At 33.7% G+C, this 17,464-nt stretch overlaps 1 pseudogene across 3 annotated transcripts in view; it reads right to left on the minus strand.

Annotated features, from left to right (window-relative positions):
* Positions 1–12,436, minus strand: part of LOC144566672 (dynamin-related protein 4C pseudogene) — a 36,748-nt pseudogene extending 24,312 nt beyond the window's left edge. For 2 of the 3 annotated variants that reach the window (XR_013515253.1, XR_013515252.1), the window contains exon 1: positions 10,336–12,436. The product of XR_013515253.1 is annotated as a dynamin-related protein 4C pseudogene, transcript variant X2 (transcript). Of the gene's footprint in view, positions 1–10,310 lie in introns of all 3 variants that reach the window. The other variant, XR_013515254.1, reaches the window with a different exon arrangement.
* Between the last annotated feature and the right edge of the window lie 5,028 nt (positions 12,437–17,464).

Genomic DNA, 17,464 nt, shown 5'->3' on the forward strand with positions numbered 1-17,464 from the left:
CTAACTTTTGTTTATTCTTATTCATTTTAAACTTTGAGACTAAGCAAATGAACGATCCGGACTGATTTTTCTTTTTGCAACATTATTTAATATTGTTTATTCAAATATTTTGCAATATTTTTTTAATACTCTTTATTAATTAATATTTTTAATCAAACATGTACAACGTTTTATTTGCAACATAGTTTAATTAATATTCTTTATTTTTGCACATTAAATAATACTCTTTACTCAAACATTCAACATTTTTTAGTACTCTTTATTTTTACATCATATTAATCTAATTATTTTTGTTCATTTTTTTTATTAAACAGATAACAAATTCAAATATTTAGTAAATAAATCAAGATTTCTCACAACTAATTTTATGGTACAACAGAACACTCATTTCATTACATTCCCATAGTCAACCCCGTATGTACCCATTTTTATGGGTTCTCGCTTTTTTATAAGTGGGTTCTCATCTCCATCAAATCTCATTCCTATAATTCTGTCACAAACAAACATAGTGGTTAAATTTTGAATAAGCAGTGACTATTTATCCTGAAAATGACGTGAAAGTTTAATTGGTCAAGCTAACTAATTAAAAAGATAATTGGTCGAGTTAAGCTTTCAAATGTCCACATCGTCGTATTTATTTCTTCAGTATTTTTTTTTTTAAATAATGTTGTGCATGCAGATAGAAAATTAATTTTCTTCTAACAGTTAAGTAGTTATTTTATCATTATAATAACGAATATAAATTATCCATTTTTATGTGTTTTTAATAATAAACTAATTTTAATAAAAAAATATATACTTTTACAAATACTTAGCATATATATATATATATATAGAGGAGGGATCAAGTTACGACAAGCATTTTCTACATTTTCAAAGTCCAAATCGTCGATCCAAACCGTTAGATGTGATCTCTATAATAAAATGTGCCTGGAGACCAAATTTTACATTTTTTGGAATTCTTTTACTATTAATTAAGATGGGTACAAAATTCAATGGTCTGAATTTGACTAGTTTTTGTACCCATCTTAATAAATAGTAAAAAAATTCCAAAAAATGTAAAATTTGATCTCCAAGCACATTTTATTGTAGATATCACATCTCATGGTTTGGATCGACGATTTGGACTTTGAAAATGTAGAAAATGCTTGTTGTAACTTGTTGTAACTCAAAAATTGTTGTAACTTGATCCCTCCTCATATATATATTGCTTTAATTAATACTTAAGAAGGATCAAATTACACCATTTTATGGTAACACATCTTGAGTTCTTGACACCCTATATATGTTTATAAGTTATTTTCATAATTCAATATCCAAACATTTGATCCGAATATCCATATTAAAATGTGTTTGGATACCGAATTTTATAATTTTTTGAATTTTTTTTAGTATTTATTATGATGTGTACAAAAGTGCAGCTTTTAAACAATTTTGAACTATTGAAAAACAACGACTTTAAAAAATTCTAAATAAATAGTAAAAATTTCCAAAAAAATATAAAATTTGGTCTCCAAGCACATTTTAATATGAAAATCATGTTGAATGGTTCGTATTAACTGTTGAGATTTTAAAATTACAAAAATAATTTATAAAAATATTATATCAAGATGTATCGCCATAAAATGGTGTAATTGAATTCCTTCTTATTTACAATTTACATGACATGATAGACGCATCAAATTATAAATATACTTGCTTAAATAAATTAGGATATGTTTAAAAAACAGTAAATAAGTTATTTTTATTTCTAATACAACACTTATAATTGAGTAAATAAAGTAAGAGTAAAAAACGATATTATCATTAGTTCTAGTGAAAAATTTAGATATTCTAATGGTTAAATTGAAAACTTTGACAATTTTATCTAGTAGTCCCTAGGGATTCAACTTCTCTCCAATACCATAGAGGATGGACCTCACTTTATAATTTGAGATTAGAGTCTATTAGTTTGTTACAGAATTGTGCGGAATGAGATTTGACAGGTTCGGAAACCCATTTTTTTACTTGTGGGAACCCATACTCATAAATATGTACGGGAATAATTATAGAAAAAGTATTGAATGAGTGTTCAGTTGTAATTAAATCTGAAAAATTAATTCTAGACATTAGATTCAAAATAAATAAACGCAACGATAGAATTGTAAGCACTTACGTGAAATTAAATCATAAAATAATAACATTAATCAAAATTTAGACTAAGCTTATAAATAAATTATAAATTTAAAACAACGAATATTCGTACAAACATTTAACGTAAATTTATGTGATTTTTGTTAAATAAATTGGAATGTCTAGCTTCGTTTAATCAATCGTTAATTAAAGTTACGAAATTCGAGAATAATCTGACCGTTCAATTAAATCACGTCAAATCAAAATTTAATGTAAATAGACAAATGAAACAAGAACTAGATTTTTCCAATCGGGGAAATCAAATCGAGAGGGATTAGAAAGTTTCAACAATAATTTAAGAAAAAAAATAAAACAATTAAATACGTGAAAGATCACACGGATCCCACCTCAAACTCTTATTTCTCCTAATTTCTTTTACTGGTGCACGGCCTCACTAAAATCCATCCTCTCTCCTTTTTATTCCTTGAAGGAGAAGGAAATGAATTCCTAAAATCCCATCCAATTTTGGATTGAGATCCGCACTGTCTCCCTCTTTTAATTTTTTAATTTTGTGATAAGTGGACCCCTCCCCTTTTAGCCACTTTTTCTTCTCATGTTTGCTTACCGATAGGGGTGGCAACAAGCTTTCGAGCTCAGCATGTTAATTCTGGACCGAGTTACAGTCGAGCAAATTGGATCTAGGGCATCCGAGCTAAAAGCTCAACTTAAAATCATGACAAGTTAGTCCAAGCTAGCTTGCAAGTTGATGAGCTGACTCGCTGGATTTGACTTGATCTTATTTTAAGAAGAAAATAAATTCTACAAATTTTTTGGATCGAGTTGAACCGAGTTGAACCAAGTTGGACCGAACTAGACAGTATAAAATGCACACAAAGTCATACAAATTCACACCGAGCTAGCTCGCGAGCTGACGAGCAAGCTAGGCCCCAACTTAAACTCGTTAATTCTGGACCGAGCTAGTGACGAGCTGACTCGTTAACAACATAGTCGAGTAATAAGCGAGCTGATAGCGAGCAAGTCAGGTGCAAGTCACGATCGAGCCATGAATTACGAGCTTTTTTGCCACCCCTATTTACAGAGCCGACATTTTTATTAATTTCCAACTTTAATTAGAAATTATCAAATCTGACGAGGTTTCTTGGCTTTTATTAAGAATACCCAAACCATGGACTAGATTCACAGTTTGAAATATTCCAAACCATGAACCTAGTCCACGGTTTGGGATTTTTTTTAGAACAAAAATTATGAAATACTGTGGTTTGAGAGATTTTTGAATTTTTGAATCATAAATTTATACTTTCGTTGATTTTTGAATCATAAATGTAACCATAATTCATTGAAAACATCAACATCAACAAAAACATAAAATACTTTATAACTACATTTTAGAAGATTTGTATACGTAATTCTTGATATAACTCTTTGAATTTTGAAAAAATAATAATAATTACCGTGTAAATGACATATTGAATAATCTTAGATAATTTCAATGATATTTGAATAATAAATGAAACTGTAATCCATTAAAAAAATAAGCAAACTCACACAATAAATAGTAAATGTATTTTAAAATAATTATGTGAGTAATTCTTGAATAATCTCTTAAGCTTTTGAAAAAAAAAATTATGAGCATGTAGAGGGACATAGGTTGGATATTAGATTGCACTTTTTATAACAACTGACTTTTAAAACAACTAATTACCTTTGTCCTTTCACATTTTTAACTTATGCACCACCCACCACTTATGAACCAACAACTGATGGTTAGTAAGGAATATTGGTTAGGTGCATGGTCCCACCTCTCAACTGATGTTAGTCACATCTAACAACCTCAGATAAAAATCTAAGTGATTTTAATGTTACCAATCTGACAGGATGATCTCACATCTCAACCATCTCAAGAAGTACCATCACAGCTAGAAATGGAATTCAATCATGTAAGTACATTTACAATATTGGTTGAACAATGCACTTATCTAACTTATCTTGTGGCATCAACTGCAACATTTGTAAAAACAAGCTCAATGTAACTTGGTTCCCTTAATTGGTAATAGTATTGTATGATAAATAATAATAAGTTGTTTAGAGGCTTCAACTGCATAAATAATTGTTATAATAATAACATGTTCTAATACAATAATTTGATATACATAGGATGCTGCTGGTTCTATACAACCAAATCAGGGACCTTTCCAAGCATTGCTGAGTTCTCAGAATGTACAAGAAATTGTTGGACATGATGCTGCAATGTCTGATTGGTTGGTCAATCAACCTTCAACATGAAGCAGGGAGGTCTAGTGTGGTTGGCAATAGTAAGGGTAAATTATTTTGGTAATATTTTGGGTATATTTTGCAAATTCAGTGGGAGTTTGTTTTATTTTGTTAATGCTTGAAAGGTGGGTATATTTTGGTTATATATAGAAGTTACTCTTCTTATCTTCTTATCTTGGTAACTGATTGAAAGGTGTTGTTTTACTGCTTTTATAATGTTGGAAAAATGTATGATAACTATAGTCTTCTGGTTATATATCAAAGTTAATTAATCTTTTTATCTTGTTCGTTATTTTCTATGGATGTACTCTTTTATGTGTTATATGTAAATCTTGTTGAATGGTAATCTGGAAATTGGTAAACAACACTGAATTGGTACCATATTGGTACAGGGAGGGAGGATTGTAAAATTGGATTATGTTTTATTGCCTCCAGTTAGCTCATTTTAGACATCGCGATTTTCACGCAAATATTGGTAACTTATGTGCATGCAAAAAGTGCAAATCAATCATATCCGTGCATTGCTGTCATCCATATAATAACTACATATTCCTCCCATGTTATAACGAAATCATCTCCCTTGCAAATAAACATATGGGGCCCACGTTAACTAACCTTGCAAATAATCAAGAAGGTCCCACGTTATCTATCCTTGCATATAGTCTAGTGGGTCCCGCGTTCCCTTGCCTTGCATATACTACGGTGGGACCCACGTCCGCTCCTTGCAAATAGTATGATGGGACCCGCACTCTATTCCCTTGCATATACTCCAAACTGGGTCAACTCTCAAAGTAGTTGCATTGCTAATTATTGCATGACAATTCTCATGTAACAGACTTTTTGCATGGCTGTCCTTGTAAATACTGACTATTTGTATGGAAGTCATTTGCATGGTTGCACTTGCATGCCAAAGGCCATGCAAAAAGCCATTTCGGGGCTTGTTGCATGCCAAAGGCCATGCAACAAGCCATTTTCGTTGTCATGCAATAAACGATTATTCTAGTAGTGTTAGCCACTTTTTTTTCTCCTGTTTGCTTACCGATAGGGGTGGCAACAAGCTGACTCGGTCCGAGCTCAGTTTGTCAATTCTGGACCGAGTTACAGTCGAGCAAACTAGATCTAGGGCGTCCGAGCTAAAAGCTCAACTTGAAATCGTGACAAGTCAGTTTAAGCTAGCTCACGAGCTGATGAGCTGGCTCGCTGGGTTTGACTTGATCTTGTTTTAAGAAGAAAATGAATTCTATGAACTTTTTGGATCAAGTTGAACCAAGTTGGACCGAGCTAGACACTATAAAAAGCACACAAAGTCATACAAATTCACAAATTGATGTCTTGCCGAGCTAGCTCGCGAGCAAGCTAGGCCCCAGCTTAAACTTGTTAATTTTAGACCGAGCTAGTGACAAGATGGCTCATTAACAACATAGTCGAGTAACGAGCGAGCAAGTCAGGTGCGAGTCACAATCGAGCCATGAGCTACGAGCTTTTTTGCCACCCCTACTTACAGAGCCAACATTTTTATTAATATCCAACTTTAATTAGAAATTATCAAATCTAACCAGGTTTCTTGGCTTTTATTAAAAATACCCAAACCATGGACTAGATTCACGGTTTGGAATTTTTATTTCAAACTGTGAACCTAGTCCACGGTTTGGAATTTTTTTTAGAACAAAAATTATGAAATCCTGTGGTTTGAGATATATTTGAATTTATGAATCATAAATTTATGTTTTCGATGATTTTTGAATCATAAATGTAACTATAATTCATTGAAAACATCAACATCAACAAAAACATAAAATATTTTATAACTACATTTTAGAAGATTTGTAAACGTAATTCTTAATATATCTCTTTGAATTTTGAAAAAATAATAATAATTACCGTGTAAATGACATATTGAACAATCTTAGATAATTTTAATGATCTTTGAATAATAAATGAAACTGTAATCCATTAAAAAAATAAGCAAACTCATACAATAAATAATAAATGTATTTTAAAATAATTATATGAGTAATTCTTGAATAATCTCTTAAGCTTTTGAAAAAAAAAAAATTATGAGCATGTAGAGGGACATAGGTTGGATATTATAGTACATTTATGGTGATCTATAAATATAACCATAATTCATTTAAAAACACAAAAAAATTACATACAATTAATGCACTGAAAATAAGCCCTAGAAGAATTACAGGAGTAATTTCAAATATATCTTTTTTTTTTAAAAGGGAAGATTTTCGGAGCAGATTTGTTAGAAGAGACAAAGAGCATGGTTGCGTCATCGATGTTTTGGCAATGAAACATCGATGCACTTATGCCGTTGTTAAGTCGGGCATAAAGCATCTGTACGTTATCAGTGTTTTTGCACAGAAGCATCGTTTTTTTTAACTTTAAACGGCTATAACTTTGACTAAGAAAATTGAATTTGTGCATACAACCCCAATTCAGAAAAGGGGGACGAATAGTTCGGCTTATGTGAGTGCTCAATGGGCCTTGTTTAACCGTGACACAGTCACTGAGGAATGTGTATCCTCTGTATTAACTCAAAAGTGAATCTATCCAGCGAAGGTAGAAGAGCCAAGTACCAGCTCAAGTCTCACCCTCATCCCAAAGACATCATCTATCCATTTTGCCTGCAAAATACAATCTCTACTATTTACTATTTACTATTTACCCATTCAAATATCATATTCTTTTATATTTATCCATGAAAATGGTTTGCCTAATGATAATTAATGTAGTTAAATATGTTTAATCAGTAATCACAATTATGGCAATGGTTAAAATTACCAATATGTCCTTCCTTCTCCCAAGAGTTAGAAAAATATCAATTCAATGTACTTTCTAATCAGTAAACATGTGGACAGATAATATCTTGGACACAAGGAAGAAGTTATTTAAAAAAAAAAAAAAAAACTAATGCAAAGAATGATTGAAATACTAGACCATACAGAGGAAAAAGGTAAAATCATCATTTTAGAATTTTAAGAAAATAACAGTCATCAGTTAGTTTATTTAACTAAGCAACTACAATCCACATTATTTTAATAATTAAAGAAATAAAAGAATCTGATGTTTGGATGGTAAATATCAAAATTCATGTTTTGATGAGAAAATATCTAATGAGTGAGTCTATGGTACTATGCATATTACGATTTGTTACCGTGCTACGGCTCTATATTCGAGTTTTCAAATCCTAACGGTCGATCCGAACCGTTCTTCTTGTTCTCCATATTAATATATGTTTGGAGACCAAATTTTATATTTTTTGAAATTTTTTTACTATTTTTTTAGATTTATTGAAAATCACTGTTTTTGGATGGTCCAAAATTTTCAGATCAAGTGATTTTCTAAATATCTAAAAAAATAGTAAAAAATTTTCAAAAAATGTAAAATTTGGTCTCCAAACACATATTAATATGGAGAACAAGATGAACGGTTCGGATCGACCGTTAGGATTTGAAAACTCTAATATAGAGCCGTAGCACGATAACAACCCGTGATATGCATAGTACCATAGACTCACTCATATCTAATTATAAAAAATTTATGGGTATACATCAAACTTTCATGTCGGATTTTATCTCCTCAGAGTCAGAGCCCAGTAGCCCAGGAATGAATTGATCCAATTATAAATCGTCAACAAAAAGATCAAGCCCAAGCCCAAGTCAGATGAGTCTAATGTAAATAGGTCTAGCCTACTATAAATTATATATAGGTCCATGGGGGGTTCATGTTCATCATGTAGTGAGTCTATAAAATAACCACAATCTACCATGAGTGAGTCTATGCTACTATGCATAGCACAGATGCATTCATACTACGGATAAATTTTTTCGTTTTGAAAATCCTAATGGTCGATCTGAACCATTCAACATGATTTAAATATGAATATATACTTGTAGACCAAATTTTACAATTTTTAAAATTATTTTATTAGTTTTTAAGATAGGTTGAAAATCATCGTTTTTGGATGGTCCAGAATTTGCAGATATCAAGTGATTTTCTACCTATCTTATAAAATAGTAAAAAGAATTTTAAAAAAATGTAAAATTTGATCTGTAAGTAAATATTCGTACGAATATATTGATCTGTAGTACGGACCCTTCCTTCCATGTTATGCATAGTACCATAGACTCATCCACCAACTAAATTCAACTCCTTGATGAGTTGGCAGTCTCTGTCAAGTTTTTCAAAAAAACACATAAGAAGAAGAAATTATAACTCCTTTGTATTGTAGTTCTTTAATAAAAAAAAAAGACATTGCTATTAACTCCTCTCTCAAAATTTTTGATAAATCCATTATTTTCCAACATTGTAAGGCAAATACAAGCTTCTTAAGGCGCACAGTAAAAACAAAATGAACAGAGATCAAATTCAAACAGATGGACACGTACTTCCTCATGATTCATGAACCGAACAAAACCATCTGGCAATTTGTAAAAAAAGTTAGTGACAACCGAACAATTAAATAAAGCTTGAACTTCTTCTCAATTTCTGGTTGATCACTTTCAACTTCTCATATAAAATCATTTTTCTGAAACTGAACATTGGAACCCACAACCTCCTCGATCCGATGTTTCGGAAAAAAAATATCACTTATTAAAGAAAGATTTGCACACATGTAGGTTACAGTACTGTACCAACCAACAATGACACAGAATAGGTGCTGAACAAGAACCAATGTACCATGCATATTAGAACAAATATCCCTCATTACTATTTACTAATTTGTTTAACATTTTCTGTTGATGGAACTTATTGCTGGAGCTTCCTTCTTCATAAAGTCAGGCTTGGACACAGAAATAGAAAGAACATCGATCTGGTACCATAACATGTATGCCAGCTTTTTGCATGCAGCACCAAGAAAACATTCACCCAAGATGACTGGTCAAACATTGTCAAAAGAAGACAATGTAGAAATTGTAAAGGCTGACCAGTCAAACATTGTCAAGAATTAGTGTTGGGAATGACGACTGGTCAAACAATTAGTTAGATACTTAACAGAATTGGTTAGGATGCTAACCAACCATGTAAAACCACCTATATAAAGGTCTATAGCATGTAAAGAAAACCATAATAGAAAATATGAAATCATTCTGAATTCAATTCTCTCTTTCTTCTATTCTAAGTATCTCTATTCTAAGTATCTCTTTGTATCTCTTGCATCAGAATATCGATTAGTAATTAATAAACTTATAATATTCTCAAATTTGAAAGGAGGTACAAGAAATTACTAATCTAAAATATTTTATTCCACCTGTACCTTGCATACACCTTTCTTCCTGATAAACACTGTGATTCATTTACATTACAAATAATCACAATGTGCGGGGTAGATATTCTAAATTAAACCCTCTAATACATATTTGAAAACACAGGCTCTCTAAAAAGCACATAACTAAAATCTATTTTTCTCCGAAGAAGAAAAGCAAATAATTAATGCCAAATCTGATCCAGATGAAACAAAACTATCCCACTTAAATACAATGAAAGAGTATTCACAGTACTCAGAACTGAAAATCCCTATTAGAATAACAATATCTTTTCATAAAGAAACTCAAATCAGGCTATAAAGTATAAATTATGCAGTCTATCATACCTCCAAATCTCCACTTAACTCCAGATCCACAACAAGCGCCATACCTGAAGGACTTGCAATTTAAAAAAAAAAACAGAAATCTGCCAAGCAGGAAACTGATTCTGAAATGTAATAATTATATGGTAAGTGGAATTTTAATAATGATATATACGAAGAAAGTGTTTGTCATAATACAGGAAAAGAAAAGCAGGTACTAATTAAAATCTTGATAAGTTCATTTGATAACAACGATAAAACATAGATAACAACTTAATACATAATTGAAAAGCAGTCAAGCACCACCATATCGTCAAAGCCTCAGAACCTACTAGCCCATTACGAAAGACCACACCCAACACACCTCACAAAATAACCATAGATTAATAAACTAACTAAACAAAATATGATCATATTACCAAAACCCACTGAATTCACAGAAAACAAACACCCATCATTTGCCTTCCACAACAATACGATCCATGACGTTGGCCACAATTCCCTTGGACTCCCTCAGGAGCTCTACACTCTTCTTGAGCCGGTCCCGCTTTGTGGCAGTTGCCAGCGATTCCTCCAGCATCCTCTCTACTCCAGCCATTTCTGGTCCCACCAGCTCATTAATAAGCTCAACCTCCAGTTCAGTTTCCACCATGTTCTTTATGCTGTGCAAGATATGCAGCGCCACACCATCAACCAATCTCAGTACAATTGACTTCCAATATGCAGTAATCCTCATCCTTATGTCAAATGCTTGCTCGGCTACATCGGCATGCGCCCTAAGATGTCCGACCTCAACCACTCCAAAGGCTTCTAGGGAAACCTTAGTAGGTTTGGAGTGGTCGTCTATCGCCTCTATGAAGTCTCCCTGTTTCTCCATAAACTCAGTCCACCTTTTCATGTAGTCCGGGTTTGACGTGTAATCGGAACACAACTCCATCTCAATCATGTTCTTCACAAACTCGTACGATTTGGCGCTCAACTTAGTAATGAGATTGTGCACCACTCTTTGGCTTGAGGACTGAATTTGCGGGAAGTTTTGAAGATGCCGCAACATTATCTGGATTGTGAGATTCTCAACGTAAGCCCAAACAGCATTGATCACTTCATGTGGTTTATGGGAGATGGTACCGACCTTCCTTTTCAGAAGGACACAAAAAGCTGACCTAGGCAGGAAGTTGGGAAGCCATATTCCCTTGGCCTCTTCCAAAACGCGTACTTCCTCCATTAGAAACATATCATCGGTAGTCGGGCAGTTGGAAGGGAGTTCACTAGAGTAGCTTGAAAGCATCTCATAAATACGAGCCGCTCCATGGAGGCTTTTCTCATCAGGAAACTCATCATACTCCCCTTTCATGAGTGACTTCTCTAGAGATTCTCTCAGAATTTTAAAGATGTGCAAGATTGCCTTAAGAGCAGCAGCTCTATTGGACAACTTCTGAGGCATGCCATTTAGGTCAGACATGCTTCTGTGAAGCTTCTCTTCAATCTTCTTAACTATATCAGGCAAGCATTTTGCTATTATCGATGCCTGAATTTGAGTGAGCCTGTGGGCAAGTACCGGAATACCGGCCATTGACTTGTCAATTTGCGACAGCAAAGGATGCAATTTAAATAGACGCTTCTCTTCACCCCGAGCCTGCTCATACGTCTCATCTCCCACCCGATTTCGGACGCAAACGTAGCCAAGGCCAATGCGGACATCATCCACAGTGACCTTCTCGAGCAATCCCTCGGGAGCCTTGTCAGCCTTGGTAACCACTGCTAGGGTTCGCTCTCCATGTGGGTCGACCTTTTGAGACATTCGAATAGATTCGCACGTGGGGAAGTCCACCGTTGCTGATAACACATTCAATATTATGCTTTCTTTTGGAGCAATATACCCCATGATTGTGTGAGAAATCTGCTCGTAGATGTCTTCGGGCTGACCATGAACCGGAACACGGGTAATCCCCGGGAGATCCACCAGGGTTAAATCAGGAACCCCTTTCTTCTTGACAACGAGTGTAATAGGTGCATCAGAGATTCCCTTTCCTGCACCGGCAATCTCAACGGTGGCCTCGTTAATAGCCGTTGTGATCCCAGCCTCGGTCGTTGGCACAGTTTTGTTTTGGTACTCTAGATGGAGCAACGGCTCAGTGGCGTCGGGATCACCTTGTAGACGCATGATCAGGGGTACCCGTGTGCAAATGCCTTGGCCACGTGGTAGGCTGATGCCAGCAAGAGACTCCAGCACGCTCGACTTTCCGCTTGACTGATCACCGACTACAACAATTGTAGGGAGCTGGATACCCTCATCAGTCACTTTAAGTCGACGGAGTCGGTCTACAGCATCAAGCAGGGGGCGGATGTTGTCATTGTATGATCTAACAAGAGCATTCCCCGCCATTGTTTTTGTTACAGGGTGTTCACTAATTGGTGTTGTTACTGTCGCGGTGGAAAGAAACTCTGCTGAGTTGTAGTTGATGATTTTCATCTTATAGCTGATGATGAGGCCTGAGGGGGAGGTAAAAGGATGCATGGGTTAAAGAGGAAACAAAGGGGAGCAGAGATTTTCAGGGAGAGGGACTGATGTGAACTTGTGACGTGCTATTATGAATTAATTATGCCCTGTTGCGGACTTTATTATAATTTCCTTTTATTTTTCGAAATAAAAATTTTGATGTTACTGATGTGAACTTGCGAGATTGAACTTTTCGGTTCCGCCTATTTGACAAAAAAAAATAATCAATTTATTTTCTAATAATTGAATTTTCTTTTCAGTTTCTAAATATAAAAAATTTGGCTTTACTCTTCTTTTTTCTTCTTTTTCGGCTTTCCTGACAGCCCGTAGGCCTCTTTACTCTTCCTTGTTGTAGTTTAATTGGTCAAACTAACCAATTAAAAAGATAATGGGTCGAGTTGAGCTTTCAAATGTCCACATCGTCGTATTTATTTGTTCAGAATTTTTTTTTGTTGTTTTGCATGCAGATAGAAAATTAATTGTCTTCTAACAGTTAAGCATTTATTTTATCATTATAATAACGAATAAAAATTATCCATTTTTATGTGTTTTTAACAATAAATTCATTTTAATAAAAAATATATAATTTTACAAATACTTAGCAATATAATTTTTCTTTGTTTTAAAAACAGTCGATTTGAACCGTTCAAGATGATCTCTATATTAAAATGTGATTGGAGACCAAATTTTATAATTTTTTAAAATTTTTTAGTATTTGTTATGATGTGTACAAAAGTGCTTCTTTGATATAATCATAGATCATTGAAAATGAACGATTTTAAAAAAATTTAAATAAATGGTAAATAATTTCCAAAAAAATGTAATATTTGGAGTCCAAACACATTTTTAATATGAAAATAATGTTGAACGGTTTGAATCAACGTTTAAGATTTTTGATCCCTTCTCAAGTATTAATTAAAACAAAGAAAAATTATAGATGTTAAGTATTTGTAAAATTATATTTTTTTAATTAAAATTAATTAAAAACAGTTATGAACTGCTTCAACTGCTTTCGCCAACACAATAGATTTGAAAACTAGACTAATTGAGGGTACGTGGCAGGAGAGGAATGGAGAAACTTGTAGGGCCTGTTCGGCCGACAAATGGGAATGGGCGTGGGCACGGAATTTGAACTGAAAAACACTGTTTTCGTAAGAAAAAAAAAATTCAGTTCAACTGAATTTTTTTTTTCCCACGTAAATAGTGATCTGGCCGAACAGGCCCGTAATGTATCTTCAGCCTGCAGGGTTAAGCTGGTGCTCAGAGTAGCTCCCAGTAGTGGTTTGCTAAACCCGTTAGGGGTTGAACCCGTTTTGCCCGGCCCGTACCCGTTACCCGTGGTACCCGTACCCGTTGCCCGGGTACAAACGGGTAGACGGGTACGGGTAATAAACGGACCGGACAACATAATTTTGAAAAAAACCCGTTGTACCCGTACCCGTCTACCCGCCAACCCGTACCCGTCTACCCGCCAACCCGTACCCGCCTACCCGTACCCATCTACCTGTACCCGTACCTGACCCGTTATAAAATTTGAATTTCAAAAATTTTTTGGCGGCACCATATAGAATTCAGATCCAGTGCAATACCTGACTTTGTAGAATGAGATCTGAGTCATCAATTTTAATTTGGCATGAATCTCAAAACGGACTCCTATATCTAAACTCCATTCGGGATGTCCTTTAACTTGGCACGAATCTCAAAGCATAAAAATTCAGAAAAAAACAGAAAGGAAAAAAAAAAAAACCCGCCCGTACCCGTCAACCCGCAACGGGTACGGGTAATAAACGGGTAGGGTAGTGGTTTTGGAAAAACTACCCGTCTACCCGTTGCGGGTTGTACCCGTACCCGTCCTACCCGTCTACCCGCCCTACCCGTTACCCCTAACGGGTTACCCGGAACGGGTCACGGGTAACCCGTTAGCAAACCACTAGCTCCCAGTAGGTTGTCTACGCATGGCGTGATGTTTGAACTGCTGCTCTCTCATGACGTATAGCTGGCGTCCTAGCCGACCTAGCGGAAGCTATCAAGGTACGACGTACGAGATTGCTTATTTCCGGGGCAGCCGGACAGTGGTGTTGAAGCGGCAGGTACGTGCATTTGGTGCAGGAGTACTTGTGGACTGGAAATAAATCTGCTGTGATTCTTAAGGATCGCAGGATCCTGTGATTTCAAATTCAAACTTTCATTTTTTTAAATGCACAAATTTTAACAACATTTATTTTTATGCACGAATCTCCAGACAGATAAATGGATAGATTTCGAATAACAGGATTTAGAATCACAGCAGATTTATTTCCCTTGTGGACTTGTCTTGAAGGTGGGACTATTTGTAATGGAGACATTTATTTATTCATTTCGTGCACCGATCTCATCTGAGATCATTTGGGAGTCAGGGACTTGACTACACATGGCTTGCTTTAGCACCTTCGTTCTTCTCGGTTTGCGGGGAATTTGGTGATGACTACTCGTCAGATAATTATCCTGCAAAGATTGCTGTTTCAGAAAACAGAAATGATGAGCAAGTTCAACTGGTCAAACTGACTGGAGATTAAGTTCAATTTGTATCCTCTGACATATCTCAAATTTTGAGTGTTTTTTTGGAAAAAAATAATAATAATAATAAAAAATTTGAGCGTTTTTTGTTTGGAAAATTTAAACCGAACAAATACGTTCTGCACTAATCTCGAAGCACAAATAATATTGCCCATATCCTATCTAGGGGTGTTCAAACGGTTCGGTTTAATCGGTTTTGGACCGAACCAAAGTAGTTCGGTTTAAACGGTTCGGTTATTTCGGTTTATCGAATCGGTTCGGTTGGCTTTTCAAAACCGAATTATAACTTCGGTTCGGTTCGGTTTGAAAATTTTCAAAACCGAAATAACCGAACCGACCGAACTTTCATATAATATGAATTTGATCGGAACCACCCCGGTTTATTTTTTAATTCTCTGGTTTATTTCTTAATCAATTGCTTTAAATACTTGGTTTATTTCTAAATATCTTATTTTATTTCTTAATACTCCGGTTTATTTCTTAATATACTTTGGTTTATTATAAATCAATTGTTTTAAATAAAAAATTAATATATTTCGGTTTGAACCGAACAAACCGAAATAAAACTTCGGTTCGGTTGCAATGCTAATTCGGTTCGGTTCTATTTATAAAACCGAATTATAACTTTGGTTTGCCAAGTTCGGTTCGGTTGAACCGATGAACACCCCTAATCCTATCCCCTAAGGCTGTGCTTCAAAACCGACCCCTGTAGACAGGCGGATTCATAATTTTTGTCATGCTGGACAAAAAAAATACCAAATTGGATTTAAATCTATTAACTAATCGAATACTTGATAAAAAAAAATGCTTTAACTTATATTTTTCAATATTCTAACTTGTAATTTCTGATGTTTTAACTTATAATTCTAATTACCAATCATAATTTAAGAAATTTATTTGATTTTAATATTAAATTTAACTTAAATTACAAATCAAACATTCATAAGGGATGCAAAAAAAAATTCAGGAGAGGCAAAGTCGAACAGTACAGATAGATCATCACTAAAACTCAAAATCCAGGAAGAGAAACGAGGGTTCAGTAATTTTACAGTATTCATCTTGTCATTTTACAGTATTAATCTTGTGGAAATCTGGATGAAATAGATGATAAAGAGGCGATATGGAGTATTGATCTGTTAATTTTACAATTTTCTTTGTTAATTTTACAGTATTCATCTTGTGATTTTTCGGTATTCATCTTTTGGAAATATGGAAGAAAGAGATGATTTGTTAATTTTACAGTATTTATCTTGTAATTTTATAGTATTCATCTTGTAATTTACAGTATTCATATTGTGAAAATTTGGAGGAAAGAGATGATAGAGAGGCTTCTTACTCATCCGAACAATGAACACAAGATGTTTTTAATGTAAAAGTTATTTGTCCATAGTTTTTTTGTTACTATTATGCTATTTTGAATGTTGCGGTGAATATTTTTATCTTGTGTTGAACAGGTGTTGTTTGTGGTGAACATATGTTGTTTTGTGGTGAATAGATTTTTTGTGTGATGATGGATGTATGTATAGATTTAACAATTTTAGAGTATGCATGGTATTATTTTATGGTTTATATTTTGCAATTTTACAGTATACATGATTCTTTGTAGGTTGTGGTTTAAACTGAAATGTAGCATTTGTTACATTTTATCTTACAGTATAGATGGTATTATTTTATGGTTTAGTTTTTGAAATTTTACAGTATACAAGATTCAATTGAAAATTTACAGTATTATGTGAAAATTTTACAGTATACAAGATTCAATTGAAAATTTACAGTATTTTAAAAATTTTACAGTATACAAGATTCAATTTTACAGTTTATATTTTACAATATACAAGATATAATTGAAATTTCTACTGTACAAGATTTAATTTTTACAATATACAAGATTCAATTGAAAATTCTACTGTATACAAGATTCAATTTTATAGTTCTGCTGATTCAATTGTATAGTATACAAGATTGAATTGTAAATTTTAATGTGTAGAAGATTCAATTTTACAGTATACAAGATTCAATTGAAAATTTTACTGTATACAAGATTCAATTTTACAGTATACAAGATTCAATTTTACAATATACAAGATTCAACCCAGTGCGGACGCTAATAATTAACTCTAACAGCCAATAACCGCTAATAACTAACTCTAACTGCCAATAACTTTCTAGAAATATAATATTCGAAAGTACAGTTTGAAAGTACATTTATTTTGTCCTGTTGTGCAAGTTGCAATCTTTTTCTAACTACCACTTCAAATAGTTGCTGGATATTTTGTGATTAACTGATATATTTTATGTGATATATTGTATAATTATATAGCATGTCGAAGTAATTTTACAGTATTCGTGCAAGTAAAAACTGTGAACAAATAATAAACAAAAGGCGGTAGACAATTAGATGCTTCCTTTCAAAAATCCCTCGGCTC

Source organism: Carex rostrata, chromosome 15, assembly GCF_964058835.1.
Source record: "Carex rostrata chromosome 15, lpCarRost1.2, whole genome shotgun sequence".
Taxonomy (NCBI): domain Eukaryota; kingdom Viridiplantae; phylum Streptophyta; class Magnoliopsida; order Poales; family Cyperaceae; genus Carex; species Carex rostrata.